The following is a 20,489-nucleotide window of genomic DNA, read 5'->3' as shown; positions in this document are numbered from 1 at the left end:
GTAAAGCATCTGCCCGCAATGCAGGAGACCCGAGTTAGATCCCTGGGTCGGGAAGATCCCCTGGAGAAGGAAATGGCAACCCACTCCAGTATTCTTGCCTGGAGAATTCCATGGGTGGAGGAGCCTGGTATACTATAGTCCACGGGGTCACAAAGAGTCAGACATGACTGACCAACTTCACTTTCACTTTCTTTTCACAACTTATATGCAGAGTACATCACGAGAAATGCTGGGCTGGATGAAGCACAAGCTAGAATCAAGACTGCCGGGAGAAATATCAATAACCTCAGATATGCAGATGACACCACCCTTATGGCAGAAAGTGAAGAAGAACTAAAAAGCCTCTTGATGAAAGTGAAAGAGCAGAGTGAAAAAGTTGGCTTAAAGCTCAACATTCAGAAAACAAAGATCATGGCATCCGGTCCCATCACTTCATGGCAAATATATGGGGAAACAGTGGAAACAGTGGCTGACTTTATTTTGGGGGGCTCCAAAATCACTGCAGATGGTGACTGCAGCCATGAAATTAAAAGATGTTTAATGGATATGAGAGTTGGACTATTTAAAAAAGCTGAGCACAGAAGAACTGATGCTTTTGAACTGTGGTGTTGGGCAAGATTCTTGAGAGTCCCTTAGACTGTAAGGAGATCCAACCAGTCCATCCTAGAGGAAATCAGTCCTGGTGTTCATTGGAAGGACTGATATTGAAGCTGAAACTCCAATATTTTGGCCACCTGATGTGAAGAGCTGACTCATTGGAAAAGACCCTGATGTTGGGAAAGAGTGAGGGCAGGAGGAGAAGGGGACGACAGAGAACGAGATGGTTGGATGCCATCACCAACTCAATGGACATGGGTTTGGGTGAACTCCAGGAGTTGGTGAGGGACACGCCAGGGAGGCCTGGCATGCTGCGATTCATGGGGTTGCAAAGAGTCGGACACGACTGAGTGACTGAACTGAACCAGTACCAGAGCTTCCTTGATGGCACAGTGGGTAAAGAATCTGCCTGCAACCCAGGAGACACAGGCGATTCAGGTTTGATTCCTGGGTCAGGAAGATCGACTGGAGAAGGAAATGGCAACCTACTTCAATATTCTTGCTGAAAAATCCATGGACAGAGAGGTCTGGTGGGCTACAGTCCAAAGTGTTGCAAAGAGTCAGACACGACTAAGTGACCAAGTGCTGCCACGACTGCTACTATAACCAGCACTAGAGGATTCTGATGATGTGGAAATGAGATTGCATTCAGCGTCACTCCCAAATTTCAGCTTGTCCGTCACAACAGCCAAGAGCCCAGTAAGGCATCAGAGAGATGGTAAACTTAGTTCCATTTAACAGGCTGTACTCTCCTTCCTCTTGGTTTTCAAAACAGAATAAAAAAACAATGATGCAACAGGTTTTTCTCCCTTACTATGTTCCCTAGTGAAAATCCCCTTTGAGCAATCATTTCATTTGAATGTGAGCAAGCACTCTGTTTTGGGGGGATATCAAGACCAAGTCACCGAGACATTTTGCTGTGGTCTCTCTGGGGCTAAAAATTTTGGTATTAGCAAGTGGCAGGGATTATGTCTTCTCCCACACGGACTCCTAATTAGATATCAAAAACCTCCAACTACTTTGGTCTCTTCCTATAACTTCACCTGTTACTTCCTGTAGCTTCACCCTTAAGGTCCATTCTGAGTCAAGGTATTAAAAAGCTTTGTCTGAGAGTTCAGTCCAAGATATGACTAGTAAGCCTGCAAGGGTCCACCAGGATGCTTTCACCTGATGTGAAGAGCTGACTCACTGTTAAAGACCCTGATGCTGGGAAAGATAGAGGCAAGAGGAGAAGGGGGCAACAGAGGATGAGATGGTTGGATGGTATCACCAACTCAATGGACATGAGTTTGAGTAAACTCCAGGAGTTGATAATAAGACATGGAAGCCTGGCGTGCAGCAGTCTGTGGGGTCACAAAGAGTCGGACACGACTGAGTGATTGAATAACAATATCTGCCTGTACCTCAGGGACACTGAAACAATGCCAGGCAGCTGAGCACCACAAGGAGCACGTATGAACAGTGGGTGCTCCCCACCCAACACAGAGAACACTGCAGACAGCCCTTCCTACTGCCAAACAACTACTCCCACCCTGGATATGCTCTAAGCTGCTATTCTAGGCAACCAAAGAGACAGTACTTGTCTATCCTCAATGAACTCAAGTTTAATGACACCAACACCCATCCTTTATGCAGAAAGTCAGCCACATTCTTACTCAGATCAGGGGGCCATTTAAAGTAGCTTCTGAGGTACCAAAAATGCATGGGGGAAAGGGAAGCTGGCTGAGAGTAATGAAGCAGGTGGACTCAAGGCAGAATGCCCAGGCTCCCACACCACCACCTCAAGTACTTACTGGCTGTGTGCGTGACCTTAGGTTCAGAACCCTCCTCTGCAAAACAGGAATAATGTTAACTGCTACTTACTGGAGTCATTCTGATCGTCAAATGGGAGTGCACTGGGATCACTGTGATGGTCAAATCAGAGTGCCCAACTCTTGGTAAGCACTCAACCGATGTTATGTATTGTTATTATTAGGATCACTAGTTATTATGAGGAATCTTGCTGCCAAAAATCCAGAAATTTTCTTCTAACTAACCCATTTTTTAAAAAGTCTTTGAAACCGCCAAAACAATCAATTCATAAAAGAGTAAACGGTTTCCAAGCTGGTGCCTAGGAACACGTGGTCTAAAACTCTATGCAATCCCACAGTAAAACTAAATGAAACATCAGCAGAGTGCTTCTGTATGCTCAGATTCATTATTCACTTGATCTTAGCAAAAATCCCAAGTAGGTATTATTTTTCTCACCTTCTACCTATATGTAAAAAAAAGTTAGTAAAAATGGGACTCAAAGGCAGATCAACTTATTCCAAATCCTCTTCTCTTCCCACTATATTGTGAAGTGAAACTGTTCCTTAACTGGTGCTTGGGACCTCAAGGCTAAATTCAGTAAGAATTCAGTAAGAAGCAGTACTCCTTTTGAGTTTCCACTTCTTCCAGCTAACAGACACCATCACCCAAAACAAACAGAGCCCAGTGACATAGAATGGGCCTCCCCACTCATTCCTCATAATGATCACCATGATGCATTGGGCTCTTGTTGGGATCCAACAGCTGTTCTCAGTGTTTTCCTTCTATAAAAGTTCAGTTCAGTCGCTCAGTCACGTCCGACTCTTTGTGACCCCATGAACTGCAGCACGCCAGGCCTCCCTGTCCATCGCCAACTCCCGAAGTTCACTCAGACTCACGTCCATCGAGTCCGTGATGCCATCCAGCCATCTCATCCTCTGTCGTCCCCTTCTCCTCTTGCCCCCAATCCCTCCCAGCATCAAAGTCTTTTCCAATGAGTTAACTCTTCGCATGAGGTGGCCAAAGTACTGGAGTTTCAGCTTTAGCATCATTCCTTCCAAAGGACACCCAGGGCTGATCTCCTTTAGAATGGACTGGTTGGATCTCCTTGCAGTCCAAGGGACTCTCAAGTGTCTTCTCCAGCACCCAGACAACTCCAACATGTAGCACTGCTTTCATCTTCACCATACAGATGAGGAGACTGAGACAAGGACAGGCCACTGGCCCCAAATCATACCACTTGAATGTGAGAAGTAAGTTTGAAACTCAAATACAAGACTATTCTCTCTCTCTTAGCTGTTTCCACATTGCAGAAAGATACCTGGTAAGAGAGATGGGTGGGGCTGAAATCCAGCCCCAGCTCTGCCCTGGGGGCTGTGTCTTCATAGAGGCACAGCTCAGAAGCGATCCGTTTTTCTAAGTGCATCTAAAATTCCATGGACAGAGAAGCGTGGTAGGCTATGGTCCATGGGGTCACAAAGAACTGGATATGACTGAGCAACTTCACTTCTTTCTTTTTCTAAGTGCACAGGGCCCTGGGTGGGACCTGCTCACAGGCGGGCTTCCAAGTCATGCTCTTTAACCACAAGTCTACATACACATTTAAAACAACTGACTGCTATCTCCAGAGGCAGTACCAGTTGAAAATATAAACTCAAGAGTATTGAAAAATGTATGAGTAACATACCCTTCTCTGGCTGACTTCCCTGTCAGACACTGATCACAGGTCTGGTTTATAAAGAAAACCAAACACTAACAGTACCTTCGTTCAGTTGCAAATATATTCAGATCTGTGACTGCATTCTGCTTTAATAGCAAGACACTAATGTGTGTGCATGCTAAGTCACTTCAGTCATGTCTGACTCTTTGAGACCCTATGTAGCCCTCCAGGCTCCTCTGTCGATGGAATTCTCCAAGCAAGAATACTGGAGTGGGTTGCCATGCCCTCCTCCAGGGGATCTTCCCATCCGTTCCAGGGATCAAACCCTCCTACGTCTCCTAGGTCTCCTGCATTGGCAGGCAGGTTCTTTAGCACTAGCGCCACTTGGGAAGCCCCAGACATAAGATGTCTCAAACACGTGAAGATTTTGAGAAAACCAGAACACCTTTCCCAATTAAGTTATTGTTATTGTTTATTCATGCATGTTCTCCAAGTCCTAAATAAACACTGCTCAGTTCTGAATTGAAATCTAGTCTTGGTCAAGTAACCACACCATTGCCAGTTAAAGCCAGTTTCAACATAGAACTCAAATCTTTCCAGAGTTGTTTATACCACAAAACACAATAATCCACCAAGCCCCAGAATCCCCTAGCTATTATCAAAAAAACAATTCTCTGTGGAAAGTGTGACTATTTAAATCTATAATACTGTGGAGTTAATTTCAAAGATGCTGAACAAATATCAGGGAATGAACATTGCTACTGATACAAGTCAACCAACAGCATATTATTTATAAATTATAATGATATGCATCATGGTGACACTGTCCAATTTCCAGTGTAAATATCAGCCTTTGACTAGCTATTTCTTTAAGTTAACGTTTGCTGGCGTATACCTGACTTACAATGTTGTATTAGTTGTAGGTGTATAGCAAAGTAATTCAGTTATACATATAATATATCACCTCTTTTTTAGATTCTTTCCTCGTGTAAGTCATTGCAGGATATTGAGTAGAGTTCCCTGTGCCACACAGTAGGTTCTTATTACATGATTAGGCATTTCGATGAGGCATGGACTCCCCAGCTTGCCCTGGTGTTCATCACTCCCTACCCCACTGAGATTGGAGCCAAGCACCAGTTTCCATTTATCACACTGTATTAAAAAAAGAACCTAAAATCACTGTTTATAGGAGTGAAATGTATCTCTACAACCATAAAGCAGTAGCCCCCAACCCTTTTGGCACCAGGGCTTGGTTTCATGGAAGACAATTCTTCCACAGACCAGGGGCGGGGCCGTGATCTCAGGATGATTCAAGTGCATTACACTGATTGTGAACTTTATTTCTGTTACTATTCCATCAGCTCCTCTTTAGATCATCAGGCATTAGATCCCAGAGGTTGGAGGCCCCTGCCATAAACTACATCTCCACCAAAACTAGAAACTCCAAGTCTCAAAATATTTGGGAAAAGATAGTACTTTGTGCAATAAAGAATATTCCTAAATGTTTAATGCTTTTTAAAAATTGACCTTTACAAGGTAGACAATAGCCTCTTCCCTCCACTCCATCCTTCCTCAATCCTTTCAAAAATAATTATTTGAGTATTAAATGCCAGGAGTTATTAAATACTAGGTACTAATCTCTCCTTTATTTAGCTGGTATCAGGACCAGACTTGCCCAGGAAAATAAGAAAAAGTTTCCAAGGAAATCTTTCAGAGAGAGGTTTTCTAGATCCTTCAAGGAGGTATGTTAGGGATTGTAAATTTGATGCTTCTTAATGCTTGAATCTTCATTTCCTGTCTTAATTTCAGGAAAACCCTACACCCTTAAACTAAATGATATTAAATTCTTATTACCTGAATTTGCACTCATTTTCATAAAGCCAGATTCTTCTGATTGTACCTGGGCAAAAGGCTCCCCAAGAACACTTAGGTGGGCATTCTGTTTCCTTCTTGGACTGTCCTATAAACAACGTACAGGGAATCCAAGGTACAAGAAATCTCAAGGTATAGGGAACTACTTACGCTTCTTTTTGACTCTATGATTGATGTAGAAATAAGGCATTAAACCACTTCCAAAGAAATAAAAGAAATAGCCAGTTTCACTTAGCTTTAAAAAACAAACAACCTGGGACTTCCCTGGCCCAGTGGATTTAAGAATCCACCTGCCAATGCAGGAGACACGGGTTTGATCCTTGGTTCATGAAGATTCCCCATGCTGAGAAGTAGCTAAGCCCATGTGCCACAACTTCTGAGCCTGCAGTCTGGTCCCTGGGCTCCATAGGAGAAACCACCGCAATGAGAAGCCTGCACACCCCAACAAAGAGTAGGATCTAATCCCTGCAACTAGAGAAAGCCAGGGTATAGCCAAAGGAAAATTTTTTTAAAAAACTGACAATTTACCACCCCAGACAGTTACTATGCTGCTGCTAAGCTGCTGCTGCTGCTAAGTCGCTTCAGTCGTGTCCGACTCTATGTGACCCCATAGACGGCAGCCCACCAGGCTCCCCCATCCCTGGGATTCTCCAGGCAAGAACACTGGAGTGGGTTGCCATTTCCTTCTCCAATGCAAGAAACTGAAAAATGAAAGTGAACTCGCTCAGTCGTGTCCGACTCTTAGCGACCCCATGGACTGCAGCCCACCTGGCTCCTCCATCCATGGGATTTTCCAGGCAAGAGTGGGATGCCATTGCCTTCTCCAAGACAGTTACTATAACAGAACGTTTTCTCTTCCCTTGTGTTCTCTTCTTTTTCCTTTTCTTCTTCCACCCCTCCTTCCCTCTCCCCTTCCTTTTCCTCGTCTCATTCTTTCCTTCCTTCTTTCAGTGACCATCTGCTCCTTGTGGTCAAGGCAGCTTTATTTACACACCCTTTCCTTGAAGCATGCTCCCACTGAACTGACAGGCTGCCCAGGAGACTTTCTATACAGTCACTGGGTTGTTCCTGGTTTTGCTGGGTAGATGGATGATACTGACAAAAGAGGACTTCATTTTAAAACATGGAATCCTAATACCATATTAAACTGACACTTCTGGTTTTCAGTATTTCACTTGGCCCTGACAATAAATGTGAGTTGGGTAGGGGGGACCATGCCCACTTTTGGTTGAAAACTAGTCTCAAAGTTAAAAACCGTGACACTGCTGGGTCTCCTTTCACTGCTGGAAGTCCCTTTTAAGACAGCAACCACCAAAGATGTTTAAACTCCTTCATCCCAAAGATAACTCATAATGAAAGGCAATACAGAATTTCTTTTTATCAAACTCTATGTGCCATAAACGATCCTGAATAAGAACAGACACTCTCTTTGACATTTATGCTCTATTTGAAGGACATTTCCAAGGCACTTCCATAAATGAATGATCCCATCTACTCAGCTTTTTTTAAAATACTCTCTCCCATTCTGTGTAGGTATTAATGTTATGGATTTCTGTAAGACAAAGATCTAGATGGTAAGCGAGAGCAAGGAAAAAAAAATGTGTTCATCTCAGGACTTTATAAAATCCTTGTGTTCATCTAAACTTTAAAAAACATGGGTTATCAGCAAACACAGAAGCAGAAATCTGCAAAGTGGTTTTAAAAGCACACCTGCTGAAGTTTATTTAGTACAACTGTCAAATCCAATTGTATCCAGTCCCTGCGACAAACTGAAATGTTCACAAATAGTGAAAAAGTAAGAGGTGTCCTCTGCCAAAGTTTTTCTTGGCACTAATAAAGGAGACAACAGATCACAATTCACTACAGATACTTCTATTGAGGGTACAACCCAAGCTATCTAAGTTATGAAAAAGCCACGGGGAGCTTGCTTGGTTGCACACACCCCCAAAATTGGAATCATATGGACAAGATTTGCGGGGCTCTGAAAAGAACAGTCCATAAAGGTATGAATCTCTTCAAATGCAGAACCACACGGTGCCTCTGTAAGGGCTCTATGGAATTTGCCATGAAGATGGGGGCTGTCAGAAGAGAGGAATACTGACTTTTATCAAGGAGAGAATGAATGGGAAAGGGACAGTGGTCAGAGAAACCAGTGAAAGTCACAGGGCATATGGAACCCTCTTCCTAAAGCTCACAGGTTACACCCAAACAGGGCCGTATTTGGGAGACAAGAGATGATTCTTTCGCAAAACAGAGAATAGGAAGGAAGAGGGGTTTGCAGTTCCTAGTCTGGAGGTCAGTATCATGAGAGCTGTTTAATAAGTGAAGTGAACTGAACAACGGTGAGGTTGATAGCTGAATTGTGTTTTATTTTCTTGGTTTTACTGAGGGAGCAGCTGATACACAATATTATAAGTTTCAGGCGTACATAATGATTCACAAATTTTAAAGGTTATGATTTCATTTAGAGTTATTATAAAATATTGACTATATACATATTCCCTGTTGTACAGTATATCCTTGTAACTTACTTCACATATACGTATTTGATACATATTGTACCTCTTAATCCCCCACCGCCCTCCTGCCCTGCCCATTTCCCTCTCCCCACTGGTAACCAGCAGGCTGTTCTCTTCATCCGTATGTTTATTTTTTGTCATGTTCACTAGTTTGTTTCATTTTTTAGATTCGACATTTCAGTGCTAGCAAACAGTGCGGGTCTCTCTGACTTATTTCACTTCGCCTAATACCTTCTAAGTCCATTCATGCTGTTGCAAGTGACAAGCTTCCATTCCTTTCCAAGGCAGAGTGCTATCCCACTGCCTGTCTACGCCACATCTTTATCCATTCATCGACTCATCTGGCCCCTTAGGTTGCTTCTACATCTTGCAAAGTAAGTGATAACTACATTTTTCAGTGAAAAAGGGAGATGCCTACACACTGCTCTGTATTTGGACCCAGCTTTTCTCTCCATTTGGAGAAGGCAATGGTACCCCACTCCAGTACTCTTGCCTGGAAAATCCCATGGATGGAGGAGCGTGGTGGGCTGCAGTCCACAGAGTCGCTAAAAGTTGGACATGACTGAGCAACTTCACTTTCACTTTTCACTTTCATGCGTTGGAGAAGGAAATGGCAACCACTCCAGTGTTCTTGCCTGGAGAATCCCAGGGACGGGGGAGCCTGGTGTGCTGCCATCTATGGGGTCGCACAGAGTCGGACACGACTGAGCGACTTCACTTCACTTTCTCTCCATTCATCTATAGAGAAGGAGAATTAAGGGAGAACCAGGGCATTTAGCTGTCAGAGCTGTGTACTTGACACTACAGAGCATCCTAGGGAGACGTTCCTGATGGAAGCATTTGCAAGGAAGCGAGCAGCCGGGGCAACATCAGTCCTCAGACGAAGGCAGTCCTGTCTCTACACACACACCCCCCGGGGGCCTTCCCCACAATGAGAAACTGAGAACTACAGTTGAAGGGTCATCTATCTGCGTTTCAGGATGAGAGTAACAAAGAAGCACTAACACAGCATTGTAAATCAACTATATTCCAATAAAAATTTAAAATCCTACTGCAAGCAACAGCAATAAATTCTTGAAAATCACTTTGGCAGGAAATTCAGAGTTGAGAAAAGTAAGACTATAGGCTCTTCCTTTTTTTTGACTCGCAATTCACTTTAAGGGGCCAATGAAAGTGGTGGAACTTCAGTTTCAGAAAAATACACCTTCCTAATGAATTCCATAAATCTTGTATATAATTTCAGGTTGTTTTCTTTTACAGTATCTTTAAAATTTAAAAAAAAAATAGTTTTTGGAGCCAAACTATTAAAACAATCCTATTACAAAAACTCAATATTTTTATATCCACAAAGAAAAAAGAAGCAGATATTACATTCAAAAAATCTTTATGACATTTGACACAAATTACATTAATAAAAATCAGTACGACATGACAAATATATTTTTTTCCTTCTTTGGTAACCGTAATCCTTTTGAGGTCGACCTTCCGCACAATAAACATGGAGACTGGTTTTCTTTGTGGAGGATCCATACACACAGGCGTATTTCCTTTCCTGGTCCTCCATCCAAGGAAGGGTTCAATGCCCTCTCAATTGTATAAATCGGAATGGCTCCATATCATGGTCCCAAAGACAGCTTCACTGGAAGGTTGGATATGGAGAAAGTCTGAAGATCTACTTTAGGAAAATTCAGAGAGAGTTTTCAGGTTTCCTCCTGGCATACAGTCAGTTAGCTGTAACCATGGCAACCACTATGCAGTGACAACACCTGGCACTGCTGCCTCCCTTCTTTCCAAGCTCAAGGCTGCTTTCCTAAGACTGAGACTAACTTCGCCTTGGTTTCCTTTAGCTTGTCAAAGTGGTACCGGGTCCCGAGAGGTTCCTAGGCCCAGAGATTTTCTGTGACCTCCCTTTCTTTGATTATAGGAAACAGCCTTCATTTAGCCTCTACGACCTTCCCTGAGTTCCCATAGGTAGATTCAAGCAGTTCTTAATTAGGGTAAGGAGAGGATCCAAGCCAGGGAGAAACAAACAGTCAAGAGAAACAACAGCGCAACCTTGGGGCAACGTCCTGGTTCCCAATGAATCTAAACTCATAACAATATCTTTGAGCTATTTTGAAGACACTGAAACCCCTCTCAGGTGGGAGCAGTGGGGGATTAACAATGGTGTGCTGCCCACAAGCAGGCAGACCCCAGGCCAGATGGACCTGAATTTTGATGGTGCTGACTCCTACTGACCTCACCACCAACCCTTAGAACGAGCTGATAGCTCCCTCTTTGAACAATTACTGTGAAATTCTCACTATTGTTTCTTAGCTGGTACATGGGATTTTGAGTGTATTACCCCACTGTGGCCTCCTCTGCCAGGCAAAGCAATAAACCTATCCTTTTCTACTTCGCCCAAAACTCTTGTCTCTGAGATTGGATTTGGCACCAGTGAATGGAGAAGTTGAGCTTTTGGCATCAAAAGTGTGCATCACAATTTCATCTTCTTCTCTCCTTTTATCTGCCTTTTCATCCTTTTTTTCTTTCCAAATGCAGTCAAACCTAAGTACAAATACAAGCTCTGTCTGTTACTAGCAGGGTCTCCTCAAGTAACTTCTCCAGGCAGTTTCCTCATCTGTGATAGAGGGGAGATAAACTAACCTGCAGGGTTGTTATGAACATCAAATTAGTGACGTGTGAAAGGGTCTCAGCAGAATGCTTCAGCCACAGGAGAATCTCAGCAAATGTTAGCTCCTCTGCCTTTACACTCTATGCTAATTGCAAAAAGAATAGAAAATACAGAACAATAGGACCACAATAACAATGACTTTGAAAATTAGCTTTTAGACCACACAAATTGAACATTATTAAAAAGACACTTTAAGCAATAATGTACTTTACATTCTTCATTATATTGACAGTAATCGATATGCAAATATTATAAAATACCAATGGTGTAAAAAAAGTAATTGAATGATTTCTTCTTTAAAAGCTTTAGTTACAGAGTCCAAATATAAATCTGTGAAGATTTGCTCACTTTTATTAGAGACTGCCCTGGTTCCTAGGTTAATACAAAGATTTTAAAAATCCATTTGTGTTACTGAAATATAGAGTTTCCTGGTATTAAACAAACTGAGATAAACGAACAGTTCATATTTTCTGTTTAGAGTGTAAACAGAGAAGAAACCCTTAATGTTCTCCTTGATCTTGTTGCTAAACTGTGTCTGACTCTTTGCGACCTCACGGACTGCAGCATGCCAGACTCCCCTGTCCTTCACCTACCTGACCTTCCCTCTAGCAAATACTTGCCCAGCGAGCCTCGAATAATGGAGCTGGCAGGTGGGCAGGCACACACTTTACAGACCTCACCGCAGAGGGGCTGGATAGCTATTCACCTCTTCTTGGTCTCAAACAGAAAGTAAGAAGACTTGATTCATCCCAATGACAGTCTGCAATCCTGATCTCCCGTGCAGAGTTAGGAGGACCTTAATGCATCTCTTGATTGGATCCCACAGCCAGAGAGCACTGGCTCCCTGAAAGCAACTGTAAGTAATCAACAGCACATTGTGAAAGGCCATTTGGAGCAAACAAGAAGCCAGAGGCAACTGCAGAATGACTTGAAAAATGACTGGCCTGTCCTCTGAATTCATCGCCTGACGGGAGAGGAAAACCAAGCAACAGAGAAAGTGGGTCAATGATTTCTTCATCGGTTCTCTGGTTAAACCAACTACCAAGTGAGGATATTTCTCAATTACAAATCTCTGAATGACTAATAACATATAATAATATATATATAATAAACATATAATAATAACTAATGACACATATCTTTATATACAGAAATTTTTTAAATTAAAAAATTTATATATGTGTGTATATATATAAATATATATATAGAGAGAGAGATAAATAGAAAAGGTGGCCACTTCCCTGCCTCCAACCTTTATCATCTCCCTAGTGGTTTCACTTTGCCAGTCAGAGTCACTGATGCCAGGAGACAGAGGTCTGTGTTTCCTGACTGAGCTTTTAAAATGTACATCCCCAGGAAGGAAGAGAGGGAGGGAGGGAGGCAGGCATGCAGGCAGAAGGATTTAAAGTTGCTGATCAAAAATTCCCTTCACCCAAAAGCCTGAATATTGACTTGATGTTTTTAAGTTGCTTAAATATCAGACAGATAACCGTTTGCTTTACTGTTGTTCAGCGGCTCAGTCGAGTCTGACTCTTTGCAACTCCATGGACTACAGCCCGCGAGGCCTACTCAACTTCTCTGTTAACTGCAGGACATGGGTTGCTCACACATCGGTGTGAATTACTCAGAGCCAGTGGTCCCGGAGAACAATGATGAGCCATTATCTATGAAGAGCTCCTTGTGTTTCCTGCATTCCACATAACTTACGTCACAGAATCGTCACCATCAGTGCTGAAAGGTGTTTCATCTATATTATATAAGGAAATCAGAAAGGAAGAGACATTTCCTGAATCACATCACTTGGTAACAGATGGGGCTGGGGTTTGAATCCAGTTTTGAAGCCAGATGTGTGCTTATTGAAGGGAAGGGCTGAAAAAGAGTAGAATCCAGGGAGGGAGCAGAGAGCACAGAAGAAAAGGTGAGAAAAGCAAGCTTGGGGGATTCCTAATTTGCCTGTGGCATTCCATGTACCCAGGGTGCCAGAAAGCTCCCCTGGGCTTCAGTCTCTGAGACCCAGACCCAGACCACGAAGTAGTCCCCACCACAGCCAGCAGCATTACTGCCTGCCCAGTCCCAAACTACAAATTCTTGACTTGGACAAAATTGCAAGACACATTTTTGTGTGCAAGCCTGAGGAGCATCCCACTATCTAAAACTTGATCTCTGCAAAATGTGGATCCTGAGAAATGGAGTATTTTCTGCCTTAACAGCAAACAAGGATGTCGCAGTCATCAGCAACTGCCCCTGCCACAACCACAGACAGTGAGCTGCTGAGCCCCGAGGGAACTCCTAAGGAAATAATAAATACATTTCAGTTCAGTTCAGTTCAGTCGCTCGGTCATGTCCGACTCTTCGTCCCCTTCTCCTCCTGCCTTCTATTTTTCCCAGCATCAGGGTCTTTTCCAATGAATCAGTTCTTCACATCAAAGTATTGAAAGTTCAGCTTCAGCATCAGTCCTTCCAATGAATATTCAGGACTGATTTCCTTCAGGATTGACTGGTTGGATCTCCTTGCAGTCCAAGGGACTCAAGGGTCTTCTCCACAGTTCAAAAGCACCAATTCTTCAGCACTCAGCTCTCTTTATGGTTCAACTCTCACATCCACACATGACTACTGGAAAAACCTACCATTTAGCAGCCGTCAGACTGAGTCCACTCCCTAAGGTGAGCCCTGAGGGAACTCAGGATATAAAAACACAGGAAACTGGCCCCAGATAGCTGAGGTGCAGATCAAAGGAAAGACTGCAGTGAGACCAAACTCCGGCATCTTCCTGTGCAAAGAAAAGCTCTAAGTGCCTTAAGTTGAGATATCTGGTTTTCCTTTAATTAACAATACTTTTTTGACATTCAGATATCTGCCCCTTGTTGCAAAACTTCTGTATCATCTGGCTTTCTGCTTAGCCTCTCTAAGCTATTCTCTTTGGGTTGTAGTACCGCCTCCCAGGTTTGAAGTCCTAAAAGTTCCCACGGAATAAAACATGACTCTCAACTATTAGGTTGCAGTACCACAGTGCCCTCACCTACAGACTGTCACACTGAGTCAATTAAGACAAAGAAGGACAAACATCATAGGATAAAACTTACATGTAGAATCTAGCCTCGTGGGCTGCTGTCCATAGGGTCGCACAGAGTCAGACATGACTGAAGCGACTTAGCATGCATGCATGCATTGGAGAAGGAAGTGGCAACCCTCTCCAGTGTTCTTGCCTGGAGAATCCCAGGGACAGAGGAGCCTGGTGGGCTGCCATCTATGGGGTCACACAGAGTCGGACACGACTGAAGTGACTTAGCAGCAGCAGCAGAATGTATAAAAATGGTACAAATGAACTTATTTACAAAACAGAAACAGAGTCACAGACGTAGAAAACAATTCTACAGTTACAGGGTGGGGGAGAGTGGAGAAGGGATGGGGAGGAATAAACTGAAAGATCGGGATTGACATATAAACACTACATGCCTGAAGAACTATGGACAGAGGTTCCTAACATTGTACAGGAGGCAGTGATCAAAACCATCCCCAAGAAAAAGACATGCAAGAAGGCAAAGGAGTTGTCTGAGGAGGCCTTACAAATAGTTGGGAAAAGAAGAGAAGTGAAAGGCAAAGGAGAAAGGGAAAGATATACCCAACTGAATGCAGAGCTCCAGAGAATTGCAAGGAGAGATAAGAAAGCCTTCTTAAGTGAATAATGCAAAGAAATAGAGGAAAACAACAGAATGGGAAAGACTAGAGATCTCTTCAAGAAAAACTGAGATACCGAGGGAATATTTCATGCAAAGATGAACACAATAAAAAACAGAAATAGCAAGGACCTAATAGAAGCAGAATAGATTAAAAACAGGTGGCAAAAATACATACAAGAACTATGCAAAAAAGGTTTTAATGACCTGGATAACCACAATAGTGTGGCCACTCACCTAGAGCCAGACAACCTTAAGCATGAAGCCAAGCGGGCCTTCAAAAGCATTACTATGAACAAACCCAGTGGAGGTGACGGAATTTCAGCTAAGCTATTTCAAATCCTAAAAGGTGCTCCTGCTAAAGTGCTGCACTCAATATGTCAGCAAATTCGGAAAACTCGGCAGTGGCTGCAGGGCTGGAAAAAGTCAGTTTTCATTCCAATCCAAAATAAAGGCAATGCCAAAGAATATTCAAACAGCCACATAGTTGCACTCATCTCACACGCTAGCAAAGTAATGCTCAAAATCTTTCAAGCTAGGTTTTAACAGTACATGAACTGAGAACTTTCAGATATACAAGCTGGATTTAGAAAACGGAGAGAAACCAGAGAACAAATTGCCAACATCCATTGGATCATAGAAAAAGCAAGGGAATTCCAGAAAAACATCTACTGTTTCATTGACTACACTAAAGCCTTTGCATAGATCATAACCAACTATGGAAAATTCTTAAAGAGATGGAAATACCAGACTACCTTACCTGTCTCCTGAGAAACCTGTATAGACAACAGTTAGAACCAAACATGAAACAACAGACCGGTTCCAAATTGGGAGAGGAGTACAGCAAGCTGTATAGCATCATCCGATTTGTTTCACGTCTATGCAGAGTACATCATGCAAAATGGCAGGCTGGATGAATTATGAGCTGGAATCAAGACTGCCTGGAGTACTATCAATAACCTCAGACATGCAAATGATACCACTCTAATGGCATAAAGCAAAGAGGAACTAAAGAGCCTTTTGATGCGAAAGGGGAGAATGAAAAAAGCTGGCTTAAAACGCAACATTCAAAAACCTGAGATCATGGCAACCAGTCCCATCACTTCACAGCAAACAGATGGGGAAAAAGTGGAAGCAGTGACAGATTTTATTTTCTTGGACTTCAAGTTCTATTTTCTTGAACTCCAAAATCACTTCAGATGGTGACTACAGCGATGAAATTAAAAGAGCTTTGCTCCTTGCAAGGAAAGCTATGACAAACCTAGACAGCATATTAAAAAGCAAAGGCATCTCTTTGCCAACAAAGGTCCTTATAGTTAAAGCTATGGTTTTTCTAGCAGTCATGTATGGATGTGAGAATTGTAAGATGAAGAAGGCTGAGCGCCTAAGCACTGATGCTTTCGAAACTGTGTGAAGACTCTTGAGAGTCCCTTGGACAGCAAGGAGATCAAACTAGTCAATCCTAAAGGAAATAAACCCTGAATATTCACTAGAAGGACTGATGCTGAAGCTCCACCACTTTGGCCACCTGATGCAAAGAGCTGTCTCACTGGAAAAGACCCTGATGCTGGGAAAGATTGAGAGCAGGAGGAGAAGGGGGCAACAGAAGATGAGGGGGTTGGATGGTATCACCAACTCAATGGACATGAATTAAGCAAATTCCGGGAGATAGTGAAGGACAGGGAAGCCTCTGGTGCTGCAGTCCATGGAGTCACAAAGAGTCAAGCATGACTTAGCGGCTGAATAACAACAACATAAAATTGATATATAAAATTGATTACTAAAAAGGACTTGTGGATAGCACAGGGAACTCTACTCAATACTCTGTAATGACCTATATGGGAAAATAATCTAAAAACTAATTCAATTTGCTCTACAGCAGGAACACAACATTGTAAATCAAGCATACTCCAATTAAGAAAATAAATAATAAAATGAGTCCCCTCTGCACATGGGGCTTCCCTGGTGGCTCAGTGGTAAAGAATCCGCCTGCCAGTGCAGGAGATGTGTGCTAGATCCCTGGGTGGAGAAGATCCCCTGGAGGAGGAAACGGCAACCCACTCTAGTATTCTTGCCTGGAGAATCCCACAGACAGACGAGCCTGGCCAGCTACAGTCCACGGGGTCACAAAAGAGTCAGATACAATGGAACACGCACGCACACACACGCACACCTGTGTGTGATGACGGCAAAGAAGAAAATAACCGCAATATCCCTAAGAAAGGAAGGCAGCCTCATTCTCTCAAATTTCTGAAAGGAAGCCTGGGGTACATATTCTCTTCCCTTCTTTTGGAGATCCATTGACAAACACCCAGAAGATGTCAAAAGCCATCTCAAATCCTACACACATCACATGCATTTGTTCTTACAGCTGCTTTGTAGAAAAAGGTAAAGTCTCAAGACAAGTTGGAACGGGTGACTAAATCATTCTTGGACAAAATTCTCTTGAAGTGATAAGCAGAGGGGGAGGAATTCATGGAACAAGCAAGCAACATCTGCTTTTGTCTAACCACGCCAGCAGCACTTGCTCATTAAGTAAGTGATTGAGCCACTGCATACACAGCTATAGACCACTGCCCACCCCAACACACGCTCACATCAGGCTCCATTAGGCACGAACACACTTTAGTGCCTTTTATATATAATTAATCTACAAGAAAAAACATTAATTGCTAAGTGCAACAAGGAGCAACTTTGCTAATACTTACAAATCAGCAAGATGAGTATGTTTACCCTAAAAATAGGTACTCGTTAACTAGTGAGGGCTTCTAGAACATTTGCTTTGTTATCTCTTCTTCACTACTGTGAGTTCTTTGACTAGGGAGGAAGTTTTCCTCCGCCTTCTTTTAGTCTCTGCTGCTGCTAAGTCACTTCAGTCGTGCCCGACTTGTGCGACCCCATAGACGGCAGCCCACCAGGCTCCTCCGTCCCTGGGATTCTCCAGGCAAGAACACTGGAGTGGGTTGCCATGTCCTTCTCCAACGCATGAAAGTGAAAAGTGAAAGTGAAGTCGCTCAGCCGTGTCCGACTCTTAGCGACCCCATGGACTGCAGCCAACCAGGCTCCTCTGTCCATGGGATTTTCCAGGCGAGAGTACTGGAGTGGGGTGCCATTGCCTTCTCTGGCTGGGTCTAAAAATTAAAGCTGACAGACTAAGAGGGGAAAACCATGCAAACTGTATTTGTACATGTACATGAGAACCTACACAAGAGAATGAAGATCCAAAGAAGGGGCCAGATGAGGAAGCTTTTATACCTTTTAGACAAACAAACCATACATTTGTGAAGAATTGGCAAGACACAGGGATCTGAACTAGGGGTATAACTCCACTAGGGCTAGCTAATCTGTATACTCTTTAACGAGGAAGATAAGTGTTAGTTCAACAAGGTTTATTTGCAGTCCTCTGGTGCTGGCTCTGGGCTGATAAGAGTCTATTTCTAGCAAAAAGAAAATTTATTTCCTACCTTTAGGCAGGGAAGGGGGAGCTTTTTCTATATTTGAACGTGAAAGTGTTGGTCGCTCAGTCGTGTCAGACTCTTGGTGACCCCACGGACTATAGTCTGCCAGCCTCCTCAGACCATGGGATTCTCACTCCAAGAATACGGGAGTGAGTTACCACTCCTTTCTCCAGGGGATCTTCCCGACCCAAGGATCAAACCTGGGTCTTCTGTGTTGCAGGCAGATTCTATGTTTACTGCTTCTTAATTGCCTTCCTTTATTAAATGGTGCGTTCCCCTAGTTGTGATGATCTCCAGGGGATGCAGAAAGTCCAATTCCCAGACAGTCTGGTGCTAATCTCAGATCAAAACACTGGGATACAGCCTGAGCCTGCATCCGTACACCTATGTTCTTAGCTCTCCCGAATCTGTTCATCCCAGTTTGATCAGTAGGTTAGTAATGGCTCAGCAAGAAAACCTGCCTTTTCTTTCTTTTGTATCTTTATAAAGTTCAGCCCTGGAAACACAGCCAGTACTCAACACATTTCTGACAGAACAGCTTTTGATTCTGGGTAATTAGAAATTGCGAATACCACACTTTTGGTTTGGGGAAACTGCCACAATCTCGTGGCGTCCTCTAACTTGAAGCACCTATATTCTAATTCACCTGGGATCTGTGAAGCTCCTAAAACTGCATGGGAAATTTTTCAGTGTTTTCATTTTTCTGAAGGTAGAGTCAATCACTTTTACTAGATTCTCAAGGGGGACAATAAGGAAAATAAAGTTAACCCATATCACTACAGTTAGTCTTGAAAAGAAAGATTCAGATATAACTAGGCCCCCACTTATTAGCTGTGTGACCCATGGCAAGTCACTCAGTTTCTTTAATGCCTTACTTTCCTTTTCTATAAAATGGAGGTAATAGCAGTACCACTTTACAATGGCAGACAAGGTAATTCGCATGACAACCCACTACTGGGGACAGCTATACAAATGGGACAAAAATATACTTTAAAATATCAAAGAATTAAAAAGAGACAAATTACTTCACCTGGAAAAGTAGCTCAGAGACAAGAACCCTGTTGGGGGTGGGGGTGGGGGGCACTATTATTTCCTTCTTCCCAAAGGGGCTTCTGAGTGGCTGAAAGTCTGGATATGCTTTTAGCATAATTTAGTGGCTTCCCTGGTGACTCAGAGGGTAAAGAATCCATCTGCAATGCAAGAGACTCAGGTTCAACCCCTGGGTCAGGAAGATGCCCCGGGGAAGGGCATGGTTACCCACTTCAGTGTTCTTGACTGGAGAATTCCATGGACAGAGGAGCCTGACGGGCTACAGTCCATGGGGTTGCAAACAGTTGGACACGACTGAGAGACGAACACTTTCACTTTCACTTTTTAGCAGAATTAGAGACTGGAAAGACAAGGAAAGCTATCCGCACCAGCAGAAGTTGGGAAAGTAATGATTCTCTATTTGGGTTGAGACCTTGGTGATCTACAACCTAATCATAAATGCCTATCTTAAGTAGGCAAAACTTCCCAGGTTAGAGTTCACTTTTGAAATACAGCAACACCTAAAAACAGTTATTTTGGTTTCTAACTGGAAGAAAAAAATTCTCTTACACCATCTTCTATTTCAGATTACTTCTGCAAAGTAAGAGTACAATGTCCAGTACATAATGAAAAGCAGTAAGAGTACAATGTCCAGTACATAATGAGAAGCAACCAGGCATAACAGCACGAATGGAAATTAGAAGAAATGACAGACAATAGAACAGGCCACACAGGCTCAAGATATTGCAGTTCACAGAAACTTTAATGAATGGGTAGGCTTAACAGGTTAAATACAGTTAAATAGACAGCGAATTGGAACATAGATCAGAAGAAAATAACCAAAATGGACCAAGTAAAATTCAGAAGGTAACAGACATAGAAGATACAATGATGTTTGCTGCTGCTGCTGCTAAGTCGCTTCAGTCGTGTCCGACTCTGTGTGACCCCATAGATGGCAGCCCACCAGGCTCTGCCACCCCTGGGATTCTCCAGGCAAGAACACTGGAGTGGGTTGCCATCTCCTTCTCCAATGCATGAAAGTGAAAAGTGAAAGTGAAGTCGCTCAGTCTTGTCCAACCCTCAGCGACCCCAGGGACTGCACCCCACCAGGCTCCTCCATCCATGGGATTTTCCGGGCAAGAGTACTGGCTAACATACATGTAATTGGAGTTCCAGAAAGAACGACTAAGAGAACAGGGGGAAAGCAATGTTTG

At 43.1% G+C, this 20,489-nt stretch overlaps 1 protein-coding gene and 1 long non-coding RNA gene across 2 annotated transcripts in view; both read right to left on the bottom strand.

The window, feature by feature from the left end:
- TBC1D9 (TBC1 domain family member 9) overlaps window positions 1-20,489 on the bottom strand; it is a 120,824-nt gene that overhangs the window by 89,141 nt on the left and 11,194 nt on the right. The window lies entirely within an intron of this gene.
- On the bottom strand, window positions 8,261-11,195 carry LOC138422207 (uncharacterized). The gene is made up of 2 exons (XR_011249793.1): window positions 11,083-11,195; window positions 8,261-10,108 (listed from the first exon to the last, which is right to left on the bottom strand). It is a non-coding gene; the product is annotated as an uncharacterized lncRNA (long non-coding RNA).

This window comes from Ovis canadensis, chromosome 17, assembly GCF_042477335.2.
Source record: "Ovis canadensis isolate MfBH-ARS-UI-01 breed Bighorn chromosome 17, ARS-UI_OviCan_v2, whole genome shotgun sequence".
Lineage (NCBI taxonomy): Eukaryota > Metazoa > Chordata > Mammalia > Artiodactyla > Bovidae > Ovis > Ovis canadensis.
Note: the sequence above shows the minus strand (reverse complement) of the source record. Positions and strands in the feature narration are given on the sequence as shown.